The 23,948-nt window shown below is 54.4% G+C and overlaps 1 long non-coding RNA gene across 1 annotated transcript; it reads left to right on the forward strand.

Moving 5' to 3' along the window:
* Positions 1 to 20,120: 20,120 nt before the first annotated feature.
* On the forward strand, positions 20,121 to 23,275 carry LOC139043643 (uncharacterized). Its single transcript, XR_011500722.1, has 3 exons — positions 20,121 to 20,251; positions 20,599 to 20,972; positions 22,875 to 23,275. It is a non-coding gene; the product is annotated as an uncharacterized lncRNA (long non-coding RNA).
* The last annotated feature ends 673 nt before the right edge of the window (positions 23,276 to 23,948 follow it).

Genomic DNA, 23,948 nt, shown 5'->3' on the forward strand with positions numbered 1-23,948 from the left:
GCCCGGGGCCACCACCGGCCTCGGTGGCCGGAGGCGACACCCGCACGGCGAGGCCCACTTCGGTCCCGGCCGGTGGGCGGCGCGGCCAGGCGTCTGCCCGGGCGGGGGAGCACCGGGGGCAGCGGGGAGCGCGGCGCGCGCCTCGACGGAGGGAGCACGGGCTCGCGGGAAGGCTCCCGGGGACGGCCTCGGGCGCGGACGGGCCACCAGGAAAACACACGCGGGATCCCACCGCCAACGACACGCGAGGGCGGTCCCACGACGCCTGGGACGCCGGCCGGCCTCAGCCACCCCTCGGCCTCCCGCGGGCCCGGCCCCACCGCCGGGGCCTACGTGAGGCGCCCCCGCCGCCGGGGGCCGCCCCGTCCACCCAGCCACCCGTCTGCCTGTCTGGTCTGCTCCGGGGCCCACGTCCCGAGGGAACGCGCCCGAGAGCGGCGGCGGCCCCCACCCATGCCCGCACGCCACCACCGGCTGCGGCTCGGGACGGGAGCGAGCGGAGAGCCAGCCGCTCGCGGCGGGGCGGAGCCCGGACGGGGCCGGGCCCTCTCCCCGCCCCAGCGCGCGACGGGAGAACCACGCGCACGCTCGCGCACACGCGCGGCCCCGCGCCCGACGACGGCCCGGCCGGGCGTGACCCTCCCCCGACTCGGAGGGGGGAGGCGCCGGCCGCGGTAGGCAAAGAGCAGCTCTGCCCACGCGCCACGGTGGTGGCATCCGTGGCTACTACGCGCAAAGGAGGGGCGGCGGCTGGGGGGTCCGGTACCCCAAGGCACCCTCTCGGATCGCTAGAGAAGGCTTTCTCGCCGAGGGCGTGTCGCCCCCGCCCATCGTCCGCCATCGGGCCCACCAAGGCGCTTACAGACACCATGGCCACGCAACGCAGGAGGGGTCTGCGGTAGAGGTAAGGCCTAGAGCAAGTCGGAGCGTCCGTGGTCAGGGCCGCGAGCCCGCGCTGCCCCGGGCTCGCCATCTCTGGCCACACTGGGCTTAGCTAGGGATCTACAAGGCCCCTGTGCGGCTCCCAAGTCAGTGCCTCCCCTCAGGCCGAGAGACCAAGGGAGGCAGAGACTGGGACGGAGGTGCCGATCAAACAGCACCTCCCAACCAAAGAGCCAGCGCCACGCCGCTGGCTCGGCCCGCCACGGTCACTCCCACACCCGCGGGGAAACCCCAGCAAGGGGAACGCGCGGGCACGCGCCCGAGCCTGCCCGCCCCCACACGGCACGCCGTGGGGGGCGACGAGGCACCCGTCCCCCCCGAGGGGGACGAGGGGCACGCCTCCCTTACCGACTCGACCCCCCCGCTCCTCAGACACACCAGCGCAGTGGTTACCTGAGGAGGCCGACGGGAACAGGGAACGACACCGCCACTCGGCCTCGGGCGCCTGAGGGACGACCTGGAACGCTCCAGGGGCACCGCCAACGGCCTGGGGAACGCGCTCACGCGCCCGGGAAGGCGCGCGGCGCGGCGGCAACACGGCCCGCCCCACCGCGGGGAGGGCCGCCCGCGAGACACAGCCAAGAGGCACAGGCAGAGCATCCGCCGCGTCACGGAGACCCCGACACCGCCCACGCCACGAGGCACGGGGCGGGGGAGCGAGGTCGGGCCGGATTCCGCACCCCTGCCGCCTCCCACACGCCACTCGCAGCGGGGGAGAACGGGCGAGGGGACCCGCGGGCAGAGCGAGAAGAGCGGTCCCGTTCGCCATGAACGTCCGTCCCTCGTCTGGCACGGCTTAGGCCCGGCCCGGGAGAGCACAGCATCACCACATCGGTCGGCAGCATAACGCGAGGGACCCCCGAGCAAGGGAAGGCCGGCGAGGACAGCGAGCGGAGGAGCCTGCTTCAGCCTCACCGACCCCTCTCCTCCTCCAGCAAGCGCGGGCGACGACCCCAGGACGAGAACGCCTGACACGCACTGGCACGGAGCCGGTGGGATGGGGTAAGTCGCGACCGCACCCGGGTGCCGGCGGCAGGGAGTGCACGTGGTAGAGGACCCCGCGCCCCTAACCCCGCCGCCCTCGGGTACCAGAGACCGGAGGTGGCACCACGGTCGTGGGGGCGCCTGGAACGCACAAGAGCCGGCGCGCAGGCCCCAGCGGGCGGCTCAAGCGGCGGGGGTGGAAACGGGCGTCCGGTTCTCGGCCAGAGCCCGGAGCCCTCCCCGCACACGCATCCAGGCACCCGGAAGCTCTCGGGCGACTGTCACCCGAGCAGAGCGTGTCAGCACTTATCTGGCGGCACAAAACCACCCATTCGGGGGCAAGAATCGCCGCGCCCGGAGACGGGGCCCACCCACGGATCACCAGGGGAACCCCTGGATCACGGCCACGGCCACCAGACCCCAAGCACGACCCCATCGCCACCAGGCCCGGAGCACCCGGGGCCATCTGGTCGACCCCAGAAGCGTGGCGGCAGGGGGAGCCGGGGACAGCCTCCCCGGGCCGCCCGCGCGGGCCGGGACCGGTCGGTCCCTCCCTCTGAGTCGCCGGGTCAGGACTTAGAAAAGAATTCCGCGGAGGCGCCTCCGGCGACCGGGCCCGGGGCGGGACCGTGGCTCCCGTCCCTCAGCCGGGGCTCCACCTACGCCTCGAGCCGGCCCCCTCCCGCCTCCGGACAAAGACGCGACCCGCGAAACTCGGAGAGAGAAGTCCGGTCCGACGGCCCGGACCCACCCCGGGCACGCGTCCGGGCCGGGGACGCCCTCCCCGGCCCGCCCTCGAGGGCTCCCGGGGCCGGTCCACGCTCTTCTCCAGGGCGGGACTTGGAAAAAAAAACTGCCACGGAGGAGGAGGCATCCGAGGACCGGGCCCGGTCCCCACCGCCAGAGCCGGTCGACTCGGAAGACCAGTGGGGAAAAGGCCAGCCCGGCGGCCGAGCCCGTCGCGCCCTCCACGGGCCTCCCCCGCAAGGCCCCGGCCGGTCGCCCACCTCCGGAGCGGGGCGCGGAAAGGGGATCGGCGACGCGGAAGGCCCGACCACCGGGCCGCCCTCGGGACGACGGCCGGGCACGGGACGAGCTCCCTCGCCCGTTCCCCCGCGGCGGCCCCCCACCCCCTCCCGGGGACGGAGGGGCACCGGCGGCTGCTGGTCGACCCGTCCGGGAGGCCCCACACCCCGGCCGGCACCGGGCGGCGCGGCGACAGCCACCTCCCTCAGTAGCCTGCACCTCCAATCTCCGGCGAGCGGGCGTCGCGCTCACGCCCCGGCGCCACCGGGCCAGATCCCGCCAGCGACGCCGGCCTCCCGGGACTCTGCCTCGGTCACCGCGGCCGAGTCCCGTCCCTTGGCCCGCGTCGCCGGAGCTCCGGAGGAAAGAGACGATATAAAAGCGGCCGCCAGGTGGCACCCGGCGACCGACGACCGCCTCAGCGGGACGGAGCCGGAGCGCGGGCCCGCCGGGGAGCACAGCCGGGCCGCCGGGCCGCCCGATCCCGTCCCGGAGCCCCCTCGGACCCAGCCTCCCGGCCCAGTGCGGCCCCGGGGCGTCCGCCCGCGGGCTCCCGGCCGCCAAGGCGCAGCCCCAGCCGCAGGAGGGGGACTCGGGAAAGGTTTCTCGGGCGATCACCGGGAAGGGGAAGGGGAGAGTTCCCCCCAGAGAGGCCAGGGGGCGGCCCGGGCCGGGCTGGGCCGGTGCGGCCGGGAGGCCGCCGCTTCCCGGAGCGGCTGGAGCGCCCCCGGGGTTCCCGGGAGGACTTAGAAAATCAGGGCGGGCGGGGACGGTCAAACCGAAACCAGGCACGTCATCCGAGAAGGACCGTGATGACGGGAGGAGGAAAGCTTTCCAGTCCAGAGGGCCTGTCGAAGGCAGGCGGAGAGTCTACCCGCTGAAACTGACGAAGATGGGCAAAAGAAGCTAGCTCAGGCGCCGACATTTAAGGAAATAAAAAAAAAAAAGCACGAGGGCGTGGAGAAATGGGGAAAAATCAACACTGAGAAATCTACCCTCTGAAACCGACGAAGATGGGCAACAGGGGCTAGCTCAGGTGGCAATTTTTAAGGAAAAATGAAAGGAAGTGCGTGGAGACCTGGGGAAAAAGCAACACGGAGAAATCTACCCTCTAGAACTGAGAAAGAAGCGCAACAGAGGCTAGCTCAGGTGGCAATCTTTAAGCAAAAAAAATAAGATAAAAAAATACAATGGCGAGGAGACCCGGTCAAAAAGCAACCCTGAAAAAGGTACCCTCTGAAACTGAGGAAGCAGGGCAACAGTGCCTAGCTCAGGTGACAATCTTTAAGCAAAAGAAACACACAAGGGCGTGGGGAGCTGGCGAAAAGGCAACACTGAGAAATCCACCCTCTGAAACGGACGAAGATGGGCAACAGAGGCTAGCTCAGGTGGCAATCTTTAAGCAAAAGAAACACACAAGGGCGTGGAGACCTGGGGAAAAAGCAACACGGAGAAATCCACCCTCTGAAACTGAGGAAGATGGGCAAGAGAGGCTACCTCAGGTGGCAATCCTTAAGCAAAAACAAAGCACAAAGGCGTGGAGCCCTGGGGACAAAGCAACCCTGAAATATCTACCCTCTGAAACTGAGGAACATGGGCAAGAGAGGCTAGCTCAGGTGGCACTCGTTAAGCAAAAACAAAACACAAAGGCGTGGAGACCTGGGGAAAAAGCAACCCTGAAATATCTACCCTCTGAAACTGAGGAAGATGGGCAAGAGAGGCTGGCTTCAGGTGGCAATCTTTAAGCAAAAGAAACACACAAGGGCGTGGAGGCCTGGGGAAAAAGCAACACGGAGAAATCCACCCTCTGAAACTGAGGAAGATGGGCAAGAGAGGCTACCTCAGGTGGCAATCCTTAAGCAAAAACAAAGCACAAAGGCGTGGAGCCCTGGGGACAAAGCAACCCTGAAATATCTACCCTCTGAAACTGAGGAACATGGGCAAGAGAGGCTAGCTCAGGTGGCACTCGTTAAGCAAAAACAAAACACAAAGGCGTGGAGACCTGGGGAAAAAGCAACCCTGAAATATCTACCCTCTGAAACTGAGGAAGATGGGCAAGAGAGGCTGGCTTCAGGTGGCAATCTTTAAGCAAAAGAAACACACAAGGGCGTGGAGGCCTGGGGAAAAAGCAACACGGAGAAATCCACCCTCTGAAACTGAGGGACATGGGCAAAAGAAGCTAGCTCAGGTTGCAACCTTTAAGCAGAAAAAAACACAAGGGCGTGCAGACCTGGCAAAAAAGCAACAGTGAGAAATCTACCCTCTGAAACCGACGAAGATGGACAACAGAGGCTAGCTCAGGTGGCAATCTTTAAGCAAAAGAAACACACAAGGGCGTGGGGAGCTGGGGAAAAGGCAACACTGAGAAATCCACCCTCTGAAACGGACGAAGATGGGCAACAGAGGCTAGCTCAGGTGGCAATCGTTAAGCAAAAGAAACACACAAGGGCGTGGAGGCCTGGGGAAAAAGCAACACGGAGAAATCCACCCTCTGAAACTGAGGGACATGGGCAAAAGAAGCTAGCTCAGGTTGCAACCTTTAAGCAGAAAAAAAACACAAGGGCGTGCAGACCTGGCAAAAAAGCCACAGTGAGAAATCTACCCTCTGAAACCGACGAAGATGGACAACAGAGGCTAGCTCAGGTGGCAATTTTTAAGGAAAAATAAAAGGAAGTGCGTGGAGACCTGGGGAAAAAGCAACACGGAGAAATCTACCCTCTAGAACTGAGCAAGAAGCGCAACAGAGGCTAGCTCAGGTGGCAATCTTTAAGCAAAAAAAATAAGATAAAAAAATACAATGGCGAGGAGACCCGGTGAAAAAGCAACCCTGAAAAAGGTACCCTCTGAAACTGAGGAAGCAGGGCAACAGTGCCTAGCTCAGGTGACAATCTTTAAGCAAAAGAAACACACAAGGGCGTGGGGAGCTGGCGAAAAGGCAACACTGAGAAATCCACCCTCTGAAACGGACGAAGATGGGCAACAGAGGCTAGCTCAGGTGGCAATCTTTAAGCAAAAGAAACACACAAGGGCGTGGAGACCTGGGGAAAAAGCAACACGGAGAAATCCACCCTCTGAAACTGAGGAAGATGGGCAAGAGAGGCTACCTCAGGTGGCAATCCTTAAGCAAAAACAAAGCACAAAGGCGTGGAGCCCTGGGGACAAAGCAACCCTGAAATATCTACCCTCTGAAACTGAGGAACATGGGCAAGAGAGGCTAGCTCAGGTGGCACTCGTTAAGCAAAAACAAAACACAAAGGCGTGGAGACCTGGGGAAAAAGCAACCCTGAAATATCTACCCTCTGAAACTGAGGAAGATGGGCAAGAGAGGCTGGCTTCAGGTGGCAAACGTTAAGCAAAAGAAACACACAAGGGCGTGGAGACCTGGGGAAGCAGCAACACGGAGATATCGACCCTCTGAAACTCAGGAAGATGGGCAAGAGAGGCTAGCTCAGGTGGCAATCGTTAAGCAAAAACAAAACCCAAAGGCGTGGAGACCTGGGGAAAAAGCAACCCTGAAATATCTACCCTCTGAAACTGAGGAAGATGGGCAAGAGAGGCTGGCTTCAGGTGGCAATCTTTAAGCAAAAGAAACACACAAGGGCGTGGGGAGCTGGGGAAAAGGCAACACTGAGAAATCCACCCTCTGAAACGGACGAAGATGGGCAACAGAGGCTAGCTCAGGTGGCAATCGTTAAGCAAAAGAAACACACAAGGGCGTGGAGGCCTGGGGAAAAAGCAACACGGAGAAATCCACCCTCTGAAACTGAGGGACATGGGCAAAAGAAGCTAGCTCAGGTTGCAACCTTTAAGCAGAAAAAAAACACAAGGGCGTGCAGACCTGGCAAAAAAGCCACAGTGAGAAATCTACCCTCTGAAACCGACGAAGATGGACAACAGAGGCTAGCTCAGGTGGCAATTTTTAAGGAAAAATAAAAGGAAGTGCGTGGAGACCTGGGGAAAAAGCAACACGGAGAAATCTACCCTCTAGAACTGAGCAAGAAGCGCAACAGAGGCTAGCTCAGGTGGCAATCTTTAAGCAAAAAAAATAAGATAAAAAAATACAATGGCGAGGAGACCCGGTGAAAAAGCAACCCTGAAAAAGGTACCCTCTGAAACTGAGGAAGCAGGGCAACAGTGCCTAGCTCAGGTGACAATCTTTAAGCAAAAGAAACACACAAGGGCGTGGGGAGCTGGCGAAAAGGCAACACTGAGAAATCCACCCTCTGAAACGGACGAAGATGGGCAACAGAGGCTAGCTCAGGTGGCAATCTTTAAGCAAAAGAAACACACAAGGGCGTGGAGACCTGGGGAAAAAGCAACACGGAGAAATCCACCCTCTGAAACTGAGGAAGATGGGCAAGAGAGGCTACCTCAGGTGGCAATCCTTAAGCAAAAACAAAGCACAAAGGCGTGGAGCCCTGGGGACAAAGCAACCCTGAAATATCTACCCTCTGAAACTGAGGAACATGGGCAAGAGAGGCTAGCTCAGGTGGCACTCGTTAAGCAAAAACAAAACACAAAGGCGTGGAGACCTGGGGAAAAAGCAACCCTGAAATATCTACCCTCTGAAACTGAGGAAGATGGGCAAGAGAGGCTGGCTTCAGGTGGCAATCTTTAAGCAAAAGAAACACACAAGGGCGTGGAGGCCTGGGGAAAAAGCAACACGGAGAAATCCACCCTCTGAAACTGAGGGACATGGGCAAAAGAAGCTAGCTCAGGTTGCAACCTTTAAGCAGAAAAAAAACACAAGGGCGTGCAGACCTGGCAAAAAAGCAACAGTGAGAAATCTACCCTCTGAAACCGACGAAGATGGACAACAGAGGCTAGCTCAGGTGGCAATTTTTAAGGAAAAATAAAAGGAAGTGCGTGGAGACCTGGGGAAAAAGCAACACGGAGAAATCTACCCTCTAGAACTGAGAAAGAAGCGCAACAGAGGCTAGCTCAGGTGGCAATCTTTAAGCAAAAAAAATAAGATAAAAAAATACAATGGCGAGGAGACCCGGTGAAAAAGCAACCCTGAAAAAGGTACCCTCTGAAACTGAGGAAGCAGGGCAACAGTGCCTAGCTCAGGTGACAATCTTTAAGCAAAAGAAACACACAAGGGCGTGGGGAGCTGGCGAAAAGGCAACACTGAGAAATCCACCCTCTGAAACGGACGAAGATGGGCAACAGAGGCTAGCTCAGGTGGCAATCTTTAAGCAAAAGAAACACACAAGGGCGTGGAGACCTGGGGAAAAAGCAACACGGAGAAATCCACCCTCTGAAACTGAGGAAGATGGGCAAGAGAGGCTACCTCAGGTGGCAATCCTTAAGCAAAAACAAAGCACAAAGGCGTGGAGCCCTGGGGACAAAGCAACCCTGAAATATCTACCCTCTGAAACTGAGGAACATGGGCAAGAGAGGCTAGCTCAGGTGGCACTCGTTAAGCAAAAACAAAACACAAAGGCGTGGAGACCTGGGGAAAAAGCAACCCTGAAATATCTACCCTCTGAAACTGAGGAAGATGGGCAAGAGAGGCTGGCTTCAGGTGGCAATCTTTAAGCAAAAGAAACACACAAGGGCGTGGAGGCCTGGGGAAAAAGCAACACGGAGAAATCCACCCTCTGAAACTGAGGGACATGGGCAAAAGAAGCTAGCTCAGGTTGCAACCTTTAAGCAGAAAAAAACACAAGGGCGTGCAGACCTGGCAAAAAAGCAACAGTGAGAAATCTACCCTCTGAAACCGACGAAGATGGACAACAGAGGCTAGCTCAGGTGGCAATCTTTAAGCAAAAGAAACACACAAGGGCGTGGGGAGCTGGGGAAAAGGCAACACTGAGAAATCCACCCTCTGAAACGGACGAAGATGGGCAACAGAGGCTAGCTCAGGTGGCAATCGTTAAGCAAAAGAAACACACAAGGGCGTGGAGGCCTGGGGAAAAAGCAACACGGAGAAATCCACCCTCTGAAACTGAGGGACATGGGCAAAAGAAGCTAGCTCAGGTTGCAACCTTTAAGCAGAAAAAAAACACAAGGGCGTGCAGACCTGGCAAAAAAGCAACAGTGAGAAATCTACCCTCTGAAACCGACGAAGATGGACAACAGAGGCTAGCTCAGGTGGCAATTTTTAAGGAAAAATAAAAGGAAGTGCGTGGAGACCTGGGGAAAAAGCAACACGGAGAAATCTACCCTCTAGAACTGAGCAAGAAGCGCAACAGAGGGTAGCTCAGGTGGCAATCTTTAAGCAAAAAAAATAAGATAAAAAAATACAATGGCGAGGAGACCCGGTGAAAAAGCAACCCTGAAAAAGGTACCCTCTGAAACTGAGGAAGCAGGGCAACAGTGCCTAGCTCAGGTGACAATCTTTAAGCAAAAGAAACACACAAGGGCGTGGGGAGCTGGCGAAAAGGCAACACTGAGAAATCCACCCTCTGAAACGGACGAAGATGGGCAACAGAGGCTAGCTCAGGTGGCAATCTTTAAGCAAAAGAAACACACAAGGGCGTGGAGACCTGGGGAAAAAGCAACACGGAGAAATCCACCCTCTGAAACTGAGGGACATGGGCAAAAGAAGCTAGCTCAGGTTGCAACCTTTAAGCAGAAAAAAAACACAAGGGCGTGCAGACCTGGCAAAAAAGCCACAGTGAGAAATCTACCCTCTGAAACCGACGAAGATGGACAACAGAGGCTAGCTCAGGTGGCAATTTTTAAGGAAAAATAAAAGGAAGTGCGTGGAGACCTGGGGAAAAAGCAACACGGAGAAATCTACCCTCTAGAACTGAGAAAGAAGCGCAACAGAGGCTAGCTCAGGTGGCAATCTTTAAGCAAAAAAAATAAGATAAAAAAATACAATGGCGAGGAGACCCGGTGAAAAAGCAACCCTGAAAAAGGTACCCTCTGAAACTGAGGAAGCAGGGCAACAGTGCCTAGCTCAGGTGACAATCTTTAAGCAAAAGAAACACACAAGGGCGTGGGGAGCTGGCGAAAAGGCAACACTGAGAAATCCACCCTCTGAAACGGACGAAGATGGGCAACAGAGGCTAGCTCAGGTGGCAATCTTTAAGCAAAAGAAACACACAAGGGCGTGGAGACCTGGGGAAAAAGCAACACGGAGAAATCCACCCTCTGAAACTGAGGAAGATGGGCAAGAGAGGCTACCTCAGGTGGCAATCCTTAAGCAAAAACAAAGCACAAAGGCGTGGAGCCCTGGGGACAAAGCAACCCTGAAATATCTACCCTCTGAAACTGAGGAACATGGGCAAGAGAGGCTAGCTCAGGTGGCACTCGTTAAGCAAAAACAAAACACAAAGGCGTGGAGACCTGGGGAAAAAGCAACCCTGAAATATCTACCCTCTGAAACTGAGGAGGATGGGCAAGAGAGGCTGGCTTCAGGTGGCAATCTTTAAGCAAAAGAAACACACAAGGGCGTGGAGGCCTGGGGAAAAAGCAACACGGAGAAATCCACCCTCTGAAACTGAGGGACATGGGCAAAAGAAGCTAGCTCAGGTTGCAACCTTTAAGCAGAAAAAAACACAAGTGCGTGCAGACCTGGCAAAAAAGCAACAGTGAGAAATCTACCCTCTGAAACCGACGAAGATGGACAACAGAGGCTAGCTCAGGTGGCAATCTTTAAGCAAAAGAAACACACAAGGGCGTGGGGAGCTGGGGAAAAGGCAACACTGAGAAATCCACCCTCTGAAACGGACGAAGATGGGCAACAGAGGCTAGCTCAGGTGGCAATCGTTAAGCAAAAGAAACACACAAGGGCGTGGAGGCCTGGGGAAAAAGCAACACGGAGAAATCCACCCTCTGAAACTGAGGGACATGGGCAAAAGAAGCTAGCTCAGGTTGCAACCTTTAAGCAGAAAAAAAACACAAGGGCGTGCAGACCTGGCAAAAAAGCAACAGTGAGAAATCTACCCTCTGAAACCGACGAAGATGGACAACAGAGGCTAGCTCAGGTGGCAATTTTTAAGGAAAAATAAAAGGAAGTGCGTGGAGACCTGGGGAAAAAGCAACACGGAGAAATCTACCCTCTAGAACTGAGAAAGAAGCGCAACAGAGGCTAGCTCAGGTGGCAATCTTTAAGCAAAAAAAATAAGATAAAAAAATACAATGGCGAGGAGACCCGGTGAAAAAGCAACCCTGAAAAAGGTACCCTCTGAAACTGAGGAAGCAGGGCAACAGTGCCTAGCTCAGGTGACAATCTTTAAGCAAAAGAAACACACAAGGGCGTGGGGAGCTGGCGAAAAGGCAACACTGAGAAATCCACCCTCTGAAACGGACGAAGATGGGCAACAGAGGCTAGCTCAGGTGGCAATCTTTAAGCAAAAGAAACACACAAGGGCGTGGAGACCTGGGGAAAAAGCAACACGGAGAAATCCACCCTCTGAAACTGAGGAAGATGGGCAAGAGAGGCTACCTCAGGTGGCAATCCTTAAGCAAAAACAAAGCACAAAGGCGTGGAGCCCTGGGGACAAAGCAACCCTGAAATATCTACCCTCTGAAACTGAGGAACATGGGCAAGAGAGGCTAGCTCAGGTGGCACTCGTTAAGCAAAAACAAAACACAAAGGCGTGGAGACCTGGGGAAAAAGCAACCCTGAAATATCTACCCTCTGAAACTGAGGAAGATGGGCAAGAGAGGCTGGCTTCAGGTGGCAAACGTTAAGCAAAAGAAACACACAAGGGCGTGGAGACCTGGGGAAACAGCAACACGGAGATATCGACCCTCTGAAACTCAGGAAGATGGGCAAGCGAGGCTAGCTCAGGTGGTAATCGTTAAGCAAAAACAAAACCCAAAGGCGTGGAGACCTGGGGAAAAAGCAACCCTGAAATATCTACCCTCTGAAACTGAGGAAGATGGGCAAGAGAGGCTGGCTTCAGGTGGCAATCTTTAAGCAAAAGAAACACACAAGGGCGTGGGGAGCTGGGGAAAAGGCAACACTGAGAAATCCACCCTCTGAAACGGACGAAGATGGGCAACAGAGGCTAGCTCAGGTGGCAATCGTTAAGCAAAAGAAACACACAAGGGCGTGGAGGCCTGGGGAAAAAGCAACACGGAGAAATCCACCCTCTGAAACTGAGGGACATGGGCAAAAGAAGCTAGCTCAGGTTGCAACCTTTAAGCAGAAAAAAAACACAAGGGCGTGCAGACCTGGCAAAAAAGCCACAGTGAGAAATCTACCCTCTGAAACCGACGAAGATGGACAACAGAGGCTAGCTCAGGTGGCAATTTTTAAGGAAAAATAAAAGGAAGTGCGTGGAGACCTGGGGAAAAAGCAACACGGAGAAATCTACCCTCTAGAACTGAGAAAGAAGCGCAACAGAGGCTAGCTCAGGTGGCAATCTTTAAGCAAAAAAAATAAGATAAAAAAATACAATGGCGAGGAGACCCGGTGAAAAAGCAACCCTGAAAAAGGTACCCTCTGAAACTGAGGAAGCAGGGCAACAGTGCCTAGCTCAGGTGACAATCTTTAAGCAAAAGAAACACACAAGGGCGTGGGGAGCTGGCGAAAAGGCAACACTGAGAAATCCACCCTCTGAAACGGACGAAGATGGGCAACAGAGGCTAGCTCAGGTGGCAATCTTTAAGCAAAAGAAACACACAAGGGCGTGGAGACCTGGGGAAAAAGCAACACGGAGAAATCCACCCTCTGAAACTGAGGAAGATGGGCAAGAGAGGCTACCTCAGGTGGCAATCCTTAAGCAAAAACAAAGCACAAAGGCGTGGAGCCCTGGGGACAAAGCAACCCTGAAATATCTACCCTCTGAAACTGAGGAACATGGGCAAGAGAGGCTAGCTCAGGTGGCAATCGTTAAGCAAAAACAAAACACAAAGGCGTGGAGACCTGGGGAAAAAGCAACCCTGAAATATCTACCCTCTGAAACTGAGGAAGATGGGCAAGAGAGGCTGGCTTCAGGTGGCAATCTTTAAGCAAAAGAAACACACAAGGGCGTGGAGGCCTGGGGAAAAAGCAACACGGAGAAATCCACCCTCTGAAACTGAGGGACATGGGCAAAAGAAGCTAGCTCAGGTTGCAACCTTTAAGCAGAAAAAAAACACAAGGGCGTGCAGACCTGGCAAAAAAGCCACAGTGAGAAATCTACCCTCTGAAACCGACGAAGATGGACAACAGAGGCTAGCTCAGGTGGCAATTTTTAAGGAAAAATAAAAGGAAGTGCGTGGAGACCTGGGGAAAAAGCAACACGGAGAAATCTACCCTCTAGAACTGAGAAAGAAGCGCAACAGAGGCTAGCTCAGGTGGCAATCTTTAAGCAAAAAAAATAAGATAAAAAAATACAATGGCGAGGAGACGCGGTGAAAAAGCAACCCTGAAAAAGGTACCCTCTGAAACTGAGGAAGCAGGGCAACAGTGCCTAGCTCAGGTGACAATCTTTAAGCAAAAGAAACACACAAGGGCGTGGGGAGCTGGCGAAAAGGCAACACTGAGAAATCCACCCTCTGAAACGGACGAAGATGGGCAACAGAGGCTAGCTCAGGTGGCAATCTTTAAGCAAAAGAAACACACAAGGGCGTGGAGACCTGGGGAAAAAGCAACACGGAGAAATCCACCCTCTGAAACTGAGGAAGATGGGCAAGAGAGGCTACCTCAGGTGGCAATCCTTAAGCAAAAACAAAGCACAAAGGCGTGGAGCCCTGGGGACAAAGCAACCCTGAAATATCTACCCTCTGAAACTGAGGAACATGGGCAAGAGAGGCTAGCTCAGGTGGCAATCGTTAAGCAAAAACAAAACACAAAGGCGTGGAGACCTGGGGAAAAAGCAACCCTGAAATATCTACCCTCTGAAACTGAGGAAGATGGGCAAGAGAGGCTGGCTTCAGGTGGCAATCTTTAAGCAAAAGAAACACACAAGGGCGTGGAGGCCTGGGGAAAAAGCAACACGGAGAAATCCACCCTCTGAAACTGAGGGACATGGGCAAAAGAAGCTAGCTCAGGTTGCAACCTTTAAGCAGAAAAAAAACACAAGGGCGTGCAGACCTGGCAAAAAAGCCACAGTGAGAAATCTACCCTCTGAAACCGACGAAGATGGACAACAGAGGCTAGCTCAGGTGGCAATTTTTAAGGAAAAATAAAAGGAAGTGCGTGGAGACCTGGGGAAAAAGCAACACGGAGAAATCTACCCTCTAGAACTGAGAAAGAAGCGCAACAGAGGCTAGCTCAGGTGGCAATCTTTAAGCAAAAAAAATAAGATAAAAAAATACAATGGCGAGGAGACCCGGTGAAAAAGCAACCCTGAAAAAGGTACCCTCTGAAACTGAGGAAGCAGGGCAACAGTGCCTAGCTCAGGTGACAATCTTTAAGCAAAAGAAACACACAAGGGCGTGGGGAGCTGGCGAAAAGGCAACACTGAGAAATCCACCCTCTGAAACGGACGAAGATGGGCAACAGAGGCTAGCTCAGGTGGCAATCTTTAAGCAAAAGAAACACACAAGGGCGTGGAGACCTGGGGAAAAAGCAACACGGAGAAATCCACCCTCTGAAACTGAGGAAGATGGGCAAGAGAGGCTACCTCAGGTGGCAATCCTTAAGCAAAAACAAAGCACAAAGGCGTGGAGCCCTGGGGACAAAGCAAACCTGAAATATCTACCCTCTGAAACTGAGGAACATGGGCAAGAGAGGCTAGCTCAGGTGGCAATCGTTAAGCAAAAACAAAACACAAAGGCGTGGAGACCTGGGGAAAAAGCAACCCTGAAATATCTACCCTCTGAAACTGAGGAAGATGGGCAAGAGAGGCTGGCTTCAGGTGGCAATCTTTAAGCAAAAGAAACACACAAGGGCGTGGAGGCCTGGGGAAAAAGCAACACGGAGAAATCCACCCTCTGAAACTGAGGGACATGGGCAAAAGAAGCTAGCTCAGGTTGCAACCTTTAAGCAGAAAAAAAACACAAGGGCGTGCAGACCTGGCAAAAAAGCCACAGTGAGAAATCTACCCTCTGAAACCGACGAAGATGGACAACAGAGGCTAGCTCAGGTGGCAATTTTTAAGGAAAAATAAAAGGAAGTGCGTGGAGACCTGGGGAAAAAGCAACACGGAGAAATCTACCCTCTAGAACTGAGAAAGAAGCGCAACAGAGGCTAGCTCAGGTGGCAATCTTTAAGCAAAAAAAATAAGATAAAAAAATACAATGGCGAGGAGACGCGGTGAAAAAGCAACCCTGAAAAAGGTACCCTCTGAAACTGAGGAAGCAGGGCAACAGTGCCTAGCTCAGGTGACAATCTTTAAGCAAAAGAAACACACAAGGGCGTGGGGAGCTGGCGAAAAGGCAACACTGAGAAATCCACCCTCTGAAACGGACGAAGATGGGCAACAGAGGCTAGCTCAGGTGGCAATCTTTAAGCAAAAGAAACACACAAGGGCGTGGAGACCTGGGGAAAAAGCAACACGGAGAAATCCACCCTCTGAAACTGAGGAAGATGGGCAAGAGAGGCTACCTCAGGTGGCAATCCTTAAGCAAAAACAAAGCACAAAGGCGTGGAGCCCTGGGGACAAAGCAACCCTGAAATATCTACCCTCTGAAACTGAGGAACATGGGCAAGAGAGGCTAGCTCAGGTGGCAATCGTTAAGCAAAAACAAAACACAAAGGCGTGGAGACCTGGGGAAAAAGCAACCCTGAAATATCTACCCTCTGAAACTGAGGAAGATGGGCAAGAGAGGCTGGCTTCAGGTGGCAATCTTTAAGCAAAAGAAACACACAAGGGCGTGGAGGCCTGGGGAAAAAGCAACACGGAGAAATCCACCCTCTGAAACTGAGGGACATGGGCAAAAGAAGCTAGCTCAGGTTGCAACCTTTAAGCAGAAAAAAAACACAAGGGCGTGCAGACCTGGCAAAAAAGCCACAGTGAGAAATCTACCCTCTGAAACCGACGAAGATGGACAACAGAGGCTAGCTCAGGTGGCAATTTTTAAGGAAAAATAAAAGGAAGTGCGTGGAGACCTGGGGAAAAAGCAACACGGAGAAATCTACCCTCTAGAACTGAGAAAGAAGCGCAACAGAGGCTAGCTCAGGTGGCAATCTTTAAGCAAAAAAAATAAGATAAAAAAATACAATGGCGAGGAGACCCGGTGAAAAAGCAACCCTGAAAAAGGTACCCTCTGAAACTGAGGAAGCAGGGCAACAGTGCCTAGCTCAGGTGACAATCTTTAAGCAAAAGAAACACACAAGGGCGTGGGGAGCTGGCGAAAAGGCAACACTGAGAAATCCACCCTCTGAAACGGACGAAGATGGGCAACAGAGGCTACCTCAGGTGGCAATCGTTAAGCAAAAACAAAACCCAAAGGCATGGAGACCTGGGGACAAAGCAACCCTGAAATATCTACCCTCTGAAACTGAGGAACATGGGCAAGAGAGGCTAGCTCAGGTGGCACTCGTTAAGCAAAAACAAAACACAAAGGCGTGGAGACCTGGGGAAAAAGCAACCCTGAAATATCTACCCTCTGAAACTGAGGAAGATGGGCAAGAGAGGCTGGCTTCAGGTGGCAATCTTTAAGCAAAAGAAACACACAAGGGCGTGGAGGCCTGGGGAAAAAGCAACACGGAGAAATCCACCCTCTGAAACTGAGGGACATGGGCAAAAGAAGCTAGCTCAGGTTGCAACCTTTAAGCAGAAAAAAAACACAAGGGCGTGCAGACCTGGCAAAAAAGCCACAGTGAGAAATCTACCCTCTGAAACCGACGAAGATGGACAACAGAGGCTAGCTCAGGTGGCAATTTTTAAGGAAAAATAAAAGGAAGTGCGTGGAGACCTGGGGAAAAAGCAACACGGAGAAATCTACCCTCTAGAACTGAGAAAGAAGCGCAACAGAGGCTAGCTCAGGTGGCAATCTTTAAGCAAAAAAAATAAGATAAAAAAATACAATGGCGAGGAGACCCGGTGAAAAAGCAACCCTGAAAAAGGTACCCTCTGAAACTGAGGAAGCAGGGCAACAGTGCCTAGCTCAGGTGACAATCTTTAAGCAAAAGAAACACACAAGGGCGTGGGGAGCTGGCGAAAAGGCAACACTGAGAAATCCACCCTCTGAAACGGACGAAGATGGGCAACAGAGGCTAGCTCAGGTGGCAATCTTTAAGCAAAAGAAACACACAAGGGCGTGGAGACCTGGGGAAAAAGCAACACGGAGAAATCCACCCTCTGAAACTGAGGAAGATGGGCAAGAGAGGCTACCTCAGGTGGCAATCCTTAAGCAAAAACAAAGCACAAAGGCGTGGAGCCCTGGGGACAAAGCAACCCTGAAATATCTACCCTCTGAAACTGAGGAACATGGGCAAGAGAGGCTAGCTCAGGTGGCACTCGTTAAGCAAAAACAAAACACAAAGGCGTGGAGACCTGGGGAAAAAGCAACCCTGAAATATCTACCCTCTGAAACTGAGGAAGATGGGCAAGAGAGGCTGGCTTCAGGTGGCAAACGTTAAGCAAAAGAAACACACAAGGGCGTGGAGACCTGGGGAAACAGCAACACGGAGATATCGACCCTCTGAAACTCAGGAAGATGGGCAAGAGAGGCTAGCTCAGGTGGCAATCGTTAAGCAAAAACAAAACCCAAAGGCGTGGAGACCTGGGGAAAAAGCAACCCTGAAATATCTACCCTCTGAAACTGAGGAAGATGGGCAAGAGAGGCTGGCTTCAGGTGGCAATCTTTAAGCAAAAGAAACACACAAGGGCGTGGGGAGCTGGGGAAAAGGCAACACTGAGAAATCCACCCTCTGAAACGGACGAAGATGGGCAACAGAGGCTAGCTCAGGTGGCAATCGTTAAGCAAAAGAAACACACAAGGGCGTGGAGGCCTGGGGAAAAAGCAACACGGAGAAATCCACCCTCTGAAACTGAGGGACATGGGCAAAAGAAGCTAGCTCAGGTTGCAACCTTTAAGCAGAAAAAAAACACAAGGGCGTGCAGACCTGGCAAAAAAGCCACAGTGAGAAATCTACCCTCTGAAACCGACGAAGATGGACAACAGAGGCTAGCTCAGGTGGCAATTTTTAAGGAAAAATAAAAGGAAGTGCGTGGAGACCTGGGGAAAAAGCAACACGGAGAAATCTACCCTCTAGAACTGAGAAAGAAGCGCAACAGAGGCTAGCTCAGGTGGCAATCTTTAAGCAAAAAAAATAAGATAAAAAAATACAATGGCGAGGAGACCCGGTGAAAAAGCAACCCTGAAAAAGGTACCCTCTGAAACTGAGGAAGCAGGGCAACAGTGCCTAGCTCAGGTGACAATCTTTAAGCAAAAGAAACACACAAGGGCGTGGGGAGCTGGCGAAAAGGCAACACTGAGAAATCCACCCTCTGAAACGGACGAAGATGGGCAACAGAGGCTACCTCAGGTGGCAATCGTTAAGCCAAAGAAACACACAAGGGTGTGGAGACCTGGGGAAAAAGCAACACGGAGAAATCCACCCTCTGAAACTGAGGAACATGGGCAAAAGAAGCTAGCTCAGGTTGCAGCCTTCAAGCAGAAAAAAAAAAGACGCAAGGGCGTGGAGAGCTGGCGAAAAAGCAACACTGAGAAATCTACCCTCTGAAACCGAAGAAGATGGGCAACAGAGGCTAGCTCAGGTGGCAATCTTTAAGCAAAAAAAAAAAAATAAAAAAATACAATGGCGAGGAGACCCGGTCAAAAAGCAACCCTGAAAAAGGTACCCTCTGAAACTGAGGAAGCAGCGCAACAGTGCCTAGCTCAGGTGACAATCTTTAAGCAAAAAAAAAAAACAAAAAACAAAAAACAAAAAACAAAACCCACAATGGAGTGGAGACCCGGGGGAAATCAACACTGAAAAATACAAAAAGAATGGAAGACCAATAGACAGAGCAGGCACTTTCACCTGGGGTGGAGGAGGTATGCATGGATGACCGATAAGCGCATGAAAAGATGTGAGCTGTTCCCTGGAAAAGCAAGTGAGAAAATTAGAGGGAGACATTGTGGGGACACATGGGTGAGACTGCCTTCTTCCAAATACCGGAACAGGATCAAACTGCTAGTCAGGTCGCGGAGAAGCCAAGTCAGTCACTCACGCCTCACTGGTGGTGAAGGGAAACGGTATGGCCTCTGTGAAAAAGGGCGTGGCGGGTTCCAAAACTGACACGCCGCGGAAACAACCACCGAAAGTGGCAACCTACATAAGCCTTTGGTGTATCTTGCCTCCTAAGAGCGTCTGTATGTAGCTGGAGCCTTGGGTCGTTAAGGCTTCCACAGTGATCTGTGGTGGGTGGGTGGGGGGGGGGGGGGGGCCTTGGGCCTTGGGGGTCTCCGCTGGACCTCCAGGAAGTCAGCTTTTGTGGAGTCCCGTGAGTCCTTCCAGGGAGGGAGGCATCCAACCCGAGGGTGGTCTGGAGGGCACCACTCCCACCACTCCCGGGGGCTGGGGCGGGGGGCGGGGTGGGGGCTGCGGCCACGTTCCTGTTCATTCACACAGAATCCGGGGCATGAATGTTCTTAGCAGCTCTGTTCCACACAGCCCCACACTGGAAACCACACAGACGTCCTGCGAGTCCCATCCCTTGCTCATGTCGCCGGGGCTCCGGAGGAGGGCCACTCTGTAAAAGCGGCCGCCAGATGGCGCCCAACGACCGGCGCGGAGGGGTCAGCGGGAGGGAACCGGGTCACCAGCCAGCGAGAGTGCACAGCCTGAGCCCACCGCCGGGTCAGGTCTCTCTCTGTCTCTGTCTCTGTCTCTGTCTCTGTCTCTCTCTGTCTCTGTCTCTGTCTCTGTCTCTCTCTGTCTCTCTCTCTCTCTCTCTTTCTCTCTGGGCCCGCTTGGGGCGGGCGGGAGGTCACCACGTGAGGCCCCAGGGTGTCCACCTCGGAGCTCCCAGGCAGCACAGGGCAACCCTGGGCGCAGAAGGAGGTGTTGGAAAATCGGCGGGGAGGGGGGTGGGGTGGGTGGGCTTGCCAGGAAGGGGACAGACTCCCCACGTGACTTCTGGGCCGGGCCGGGCGCGGGGCTGCCGGCTGGCTGACGCGGACAGAGGTGGAAAAGTCCCCGGAGATGCCACGGGGCAGGCCGGGGCTGCCGGCCCCCGCTTCCCGGAGCGGCCCGAGCACTTCCCGGGCTCCCGGGAGGACTTAGAAAATCACGGCGGGGTGGGGGGTGGGGGTCGCTGTCAAACCGAAACCATGCACGTCATCAGAGAAGGACCGTGACGACGGAGGAATTGTCCGCAGTCTGTCAGGAATTGTGTGCAGCCTGTCACTTCCGGCCCAGAGGGTCTCTCTAAGGCAGACGGACAGACAGAGCCCACAAGTCGTAGAGGAAAGGACCGAGCCGCTTGGCCGCGGAAAAGTTTACAACACAAAACAGGTCTCCCTCCGCACGGGGCCACAGCAAAGCCCAAAGACGACACACGGGGGGGAGCATGGGTGCAGATGCACGTGTGGTGATAAGAATATGGATTTCAGCAGGGCTTCCCGTCCTCATCAACAAGCAGAAGCACCCAAATGGTGGGGGTTGGGGGGCAGAGACCTCACAGCCATTCCCTCCACAAATCGAGTTCCCCGGGACATCCTCACAGCGCCGTGCTGTGAGTGTGTGTGGGTGTTTAAAATGGAGTAAATGTGGACGTGGAACTGCTCCGTGAAACCAAAATAACAACAGTCGTAGATCTTCTTTGGTCATTTAGAAAATTCTTTTTTTTTTTTTTTCCCCAGCGGTGCACGTATTTCCCTTCCAAAAAAGAAGAACGGGAAAGGAGATGTTAAAGGCAAGCAGAGAGAGGAAAACTGTTGCAAAACAAAAGCTGAGCTCCCGTCCGAGGGAGGCCTCCTCCATTGGAGGCCTAGGAAATCATTCTGACAAAATGGAGGATCTCTGTCTTTGGTGTCGATTCCCTCAGAGGTCAAGAGAAACCTTTTCCAATGTCTTTATCAGGAGGAGACTAGAAGTTAGAGAAAAGTATCCTTTCGGGAGTGAGAAAAACAAATTCTGATTTTGCATCAGCTTCCCTCCGATCTTGAAACTCATTGACTTGATTCCATTCTGTCGACGGAAATAATCCGGAACCAATCTATCCGTGAAAATCGGGGTGCGTTTATTCTGAGCTAAAATGTGAGGACTGTGGCCCGGGGCCTTTCTTCCCGAAGGAAGAGAGGGTGCCCGGGAAGTGGGGTGTACAGAGTGCTTCTAGACCCCCAGAGAGGACGTTTCACATAGGATCGAAAGGTCCCTTGGATGATAGTCGCGAGACTGCTCTGTCGGCACAGCGATCGACAGACACTGCTGGGTGGCAGGTCTGTTGTCTGGGCCTGGGTGGTCACAGGGGAGCCGGATGGTCAAAGGTGAGCGCAACCATCCGCTCCTAGCCTAAGGAAAGATGCCTCTCCTTAAGGAAAGGCCCGAGCACGGGGAAGCTGCTCCTTTCCCTTAAGGGCATTGGTTCTTGCCGTAGGAAATGTGTAAAGCGGATCTAGGATGCGATGCGTGCTCGACGGCCACGTCAGGCCCTTTTCGAAAAACACTGTCAGGCCGAATTAGGCCGACACCCAATGGCTTCCTCATAGACTCCCATAGATCCTATCGCTCGCCATTTCTATCTGTCCACTCGTTCCAATTTTAGGCCACTTGACCACGAACAGGCCTTTTTCTCAGATTATTTTCCCCATGAAACTTTGATCACCTTTTCACAGACAAAACGATCTTTACTTTTTAGGCCCTCTTGCCTGAAGGCAGCCATCTCACTTTCCTTGAACACAAAGATGTTTCCCATATTCACTTTTAGTGGCTTTTTGTTTTGTTTTGTTTTGTTTTGTTTTGAGGACGATGAGCCCTGAGCTAACTGCTGCCAATCCTCCTCTTTTTGCCGAGGAAGGCTGGCCCTGAGCTAACCTCCGTGCCCATCTTCCTCTATTTCATATGTGGGACGCCTACCACCACGTGGCTCGCCCAGCGGTGCCACGTCCACCCCCGGGATCCGAACTGGCAAACCCCGGGCCGGCGAAGCGGAACAGGCACACTTAACCAGCGCGCCACCGGGCCGGCCTAGTGGCTTTCATCGCATTTGTTAAGTAGATTTTTTAACCCTCACGAACCTTAATTTTGGTGAAAACTAAGAAGCCAGCAATTAGGAACTGTCCTTCCCATGAGCATTCCGTCGCTTGGCCAATTTCTAAACACTTGGCCACTTTTAGAAACATGGGATTTCATAGGTTTATCTTTTCCTTCGCTTTATTTGATTTCATCTCACTTTAGTTTTTGGGTGAGGAAGATCGGCCCTCACAGAGCTAACGCCTGTTGCCAATCTTCCGTTTCTGTTTTTTTTTCCCCCCTCCCGATTTTTCTCCCCCAATCCCCCCCATGACATAGTTGTCTATCTTAGTTGAGGGCCCTTCCAGTTGTGGCATGTGGGACGCCGCCTCCACACGGCCCGACGAGCGGTGCCGTGTCCGTGCCGTGCCCGGGATCTGAACCGGCAAAACCCTGGGCCGCCGAAGGGGAGCTTGTGAACTTAACCACTCGGCCACGGGGCCGCCCCCGTCCGTGGACTTTTTTATCACCTGATTTCACCTCGCAAAACTTCAAAGCTTCAAGTTATCAGAGAGGTTTGGGAAGTTGTTTTTATTTATTTAATTAATTTATTTTTCGAGGAAGACGAGCCCCGAGCTGACACCTGCTGCCAATTCTCCTCTTTTTGCCCCGGGAGAGTGGTCCCGAGCTAACATCCGTGCCCATCCCCCTCCCCTTGATAGGCGGGACGCTGACCACAGCGTGGCTCGCCAAGCGGCGCCACGTCCGCACCCCGGATCCGAACCTGCGAACCCCTGGCTGACAAAACGGAACGTGCGAACTTAACCGCTGTGCCGCCGGGCTGGCCCTTCGGGAAGTTATTTTCAGGACACGGGCCATAAACTAGAATCACCGCTACAGGTTTATCGGAGCGACATCAGCGTTCGTGGTGGATTGAGTCGTCCCCTCTGTCTCTCCCCTCCAGGGCACAACCAAAGGGACGTCTATCGACCCACCCACCAAGGATTCCCCCCCCTCCCCCCGCACGGCACAGCAGGATGCCTGAGAGATCCACGCAGCCCTACAGCGGCAAGTCACATTCGCACAGTCAAAATTCAATGGCAGAGACAAAACGTTAAGGTCAGTGAGAGGGAAGAGAATAACCGGCCCAGGAGCAACGGTGTGAAGAACACGGAGAAGACGGGTCCTAGACGCCGGGGTCCCCGGAGCAGCGATTTCATCAGAGGCCCGCAAACGTCCACGATCTCCACACCACGTTTATGGCCGACTGCGTGCGTGGGTCCTTTGGAATCGACCAGGCTACCGTCCGGGCCACTTTGGGACATCGTGTCCAGCTGCCCCGAGCGGTGGAGCTGTCGTTCAAGTGTAAGATGGGGCCCGTCCGGGGAGAGAATGGGGACGGGGAAAGGGAGGCCGCGGGAAGTCACAGAGTCTGAGGTGTTCGGGGGAGACTGACTCTTCTGAAGTGGAGGTGGTAGAAGGAGAGCAGCAGGATTTTTGGATTTTTGTTCCCTCTGTTAGGTATCTGGGTCCGGAGGAGAGTGGGGCGGGGGGGGGGGGGGCGGGTGGTGGTGGTGGTGGTGGGTGTGAGGCTGAGGCGGGGCTGGTGTTTCCTTTCCGAGTCAGGTGGAAGAGCTCCTCCAGTGGAGGTTTTTAGACAAGGGGTCTGGTCTGGCAGGATGGGAGGTTGCGGGTTGAGCCACAGGGGAATCTGTCGTAGCTCAGACTCGGGCCTTTGAAGAAATAGACAGAGAGAGGAGTTTTGCTCTGTCTGTCACCGCAGCCGGCACCTCAGGAGCAACAACAGGAGGCTTCCCGAATGAGTGAAGGGGCAGGAGCCAGCGTGCCCCGTGCCTCTCTCAGCCCTGCGCCGGCAGGGAAGGAAGCAGGCAGGCAGGCCTCAGGGCTACTCCCGTCCTACTGCCCGGTGGTCCCTGTCCCGGCCCCGCCCCCACTCTCCCCCTGACCCTCACCGCTCCCCAGCCCTCTTCTCAGCCAGAGAGGCGATGGGGGGGGGGCGGTGCGGTCCCAGAACAAG

Source organism: Equus asinus, unplaced genomic scaffold (genome assembly GCF_041296235.1).
Source record: "Equus asinus isolate D_3611 breed Donkey unplaced genomic scaffold, EquAss-T2T_v2 contig_311, whole genome shotgun sequence".
In the NCBI taxonomy this organism is placed as follows: domain Eukaryota; kingdom Metazoa; phylum Chordata; class Mammalia; order Perissodactyla; family Equidae; genus Equus; species Equus asinus.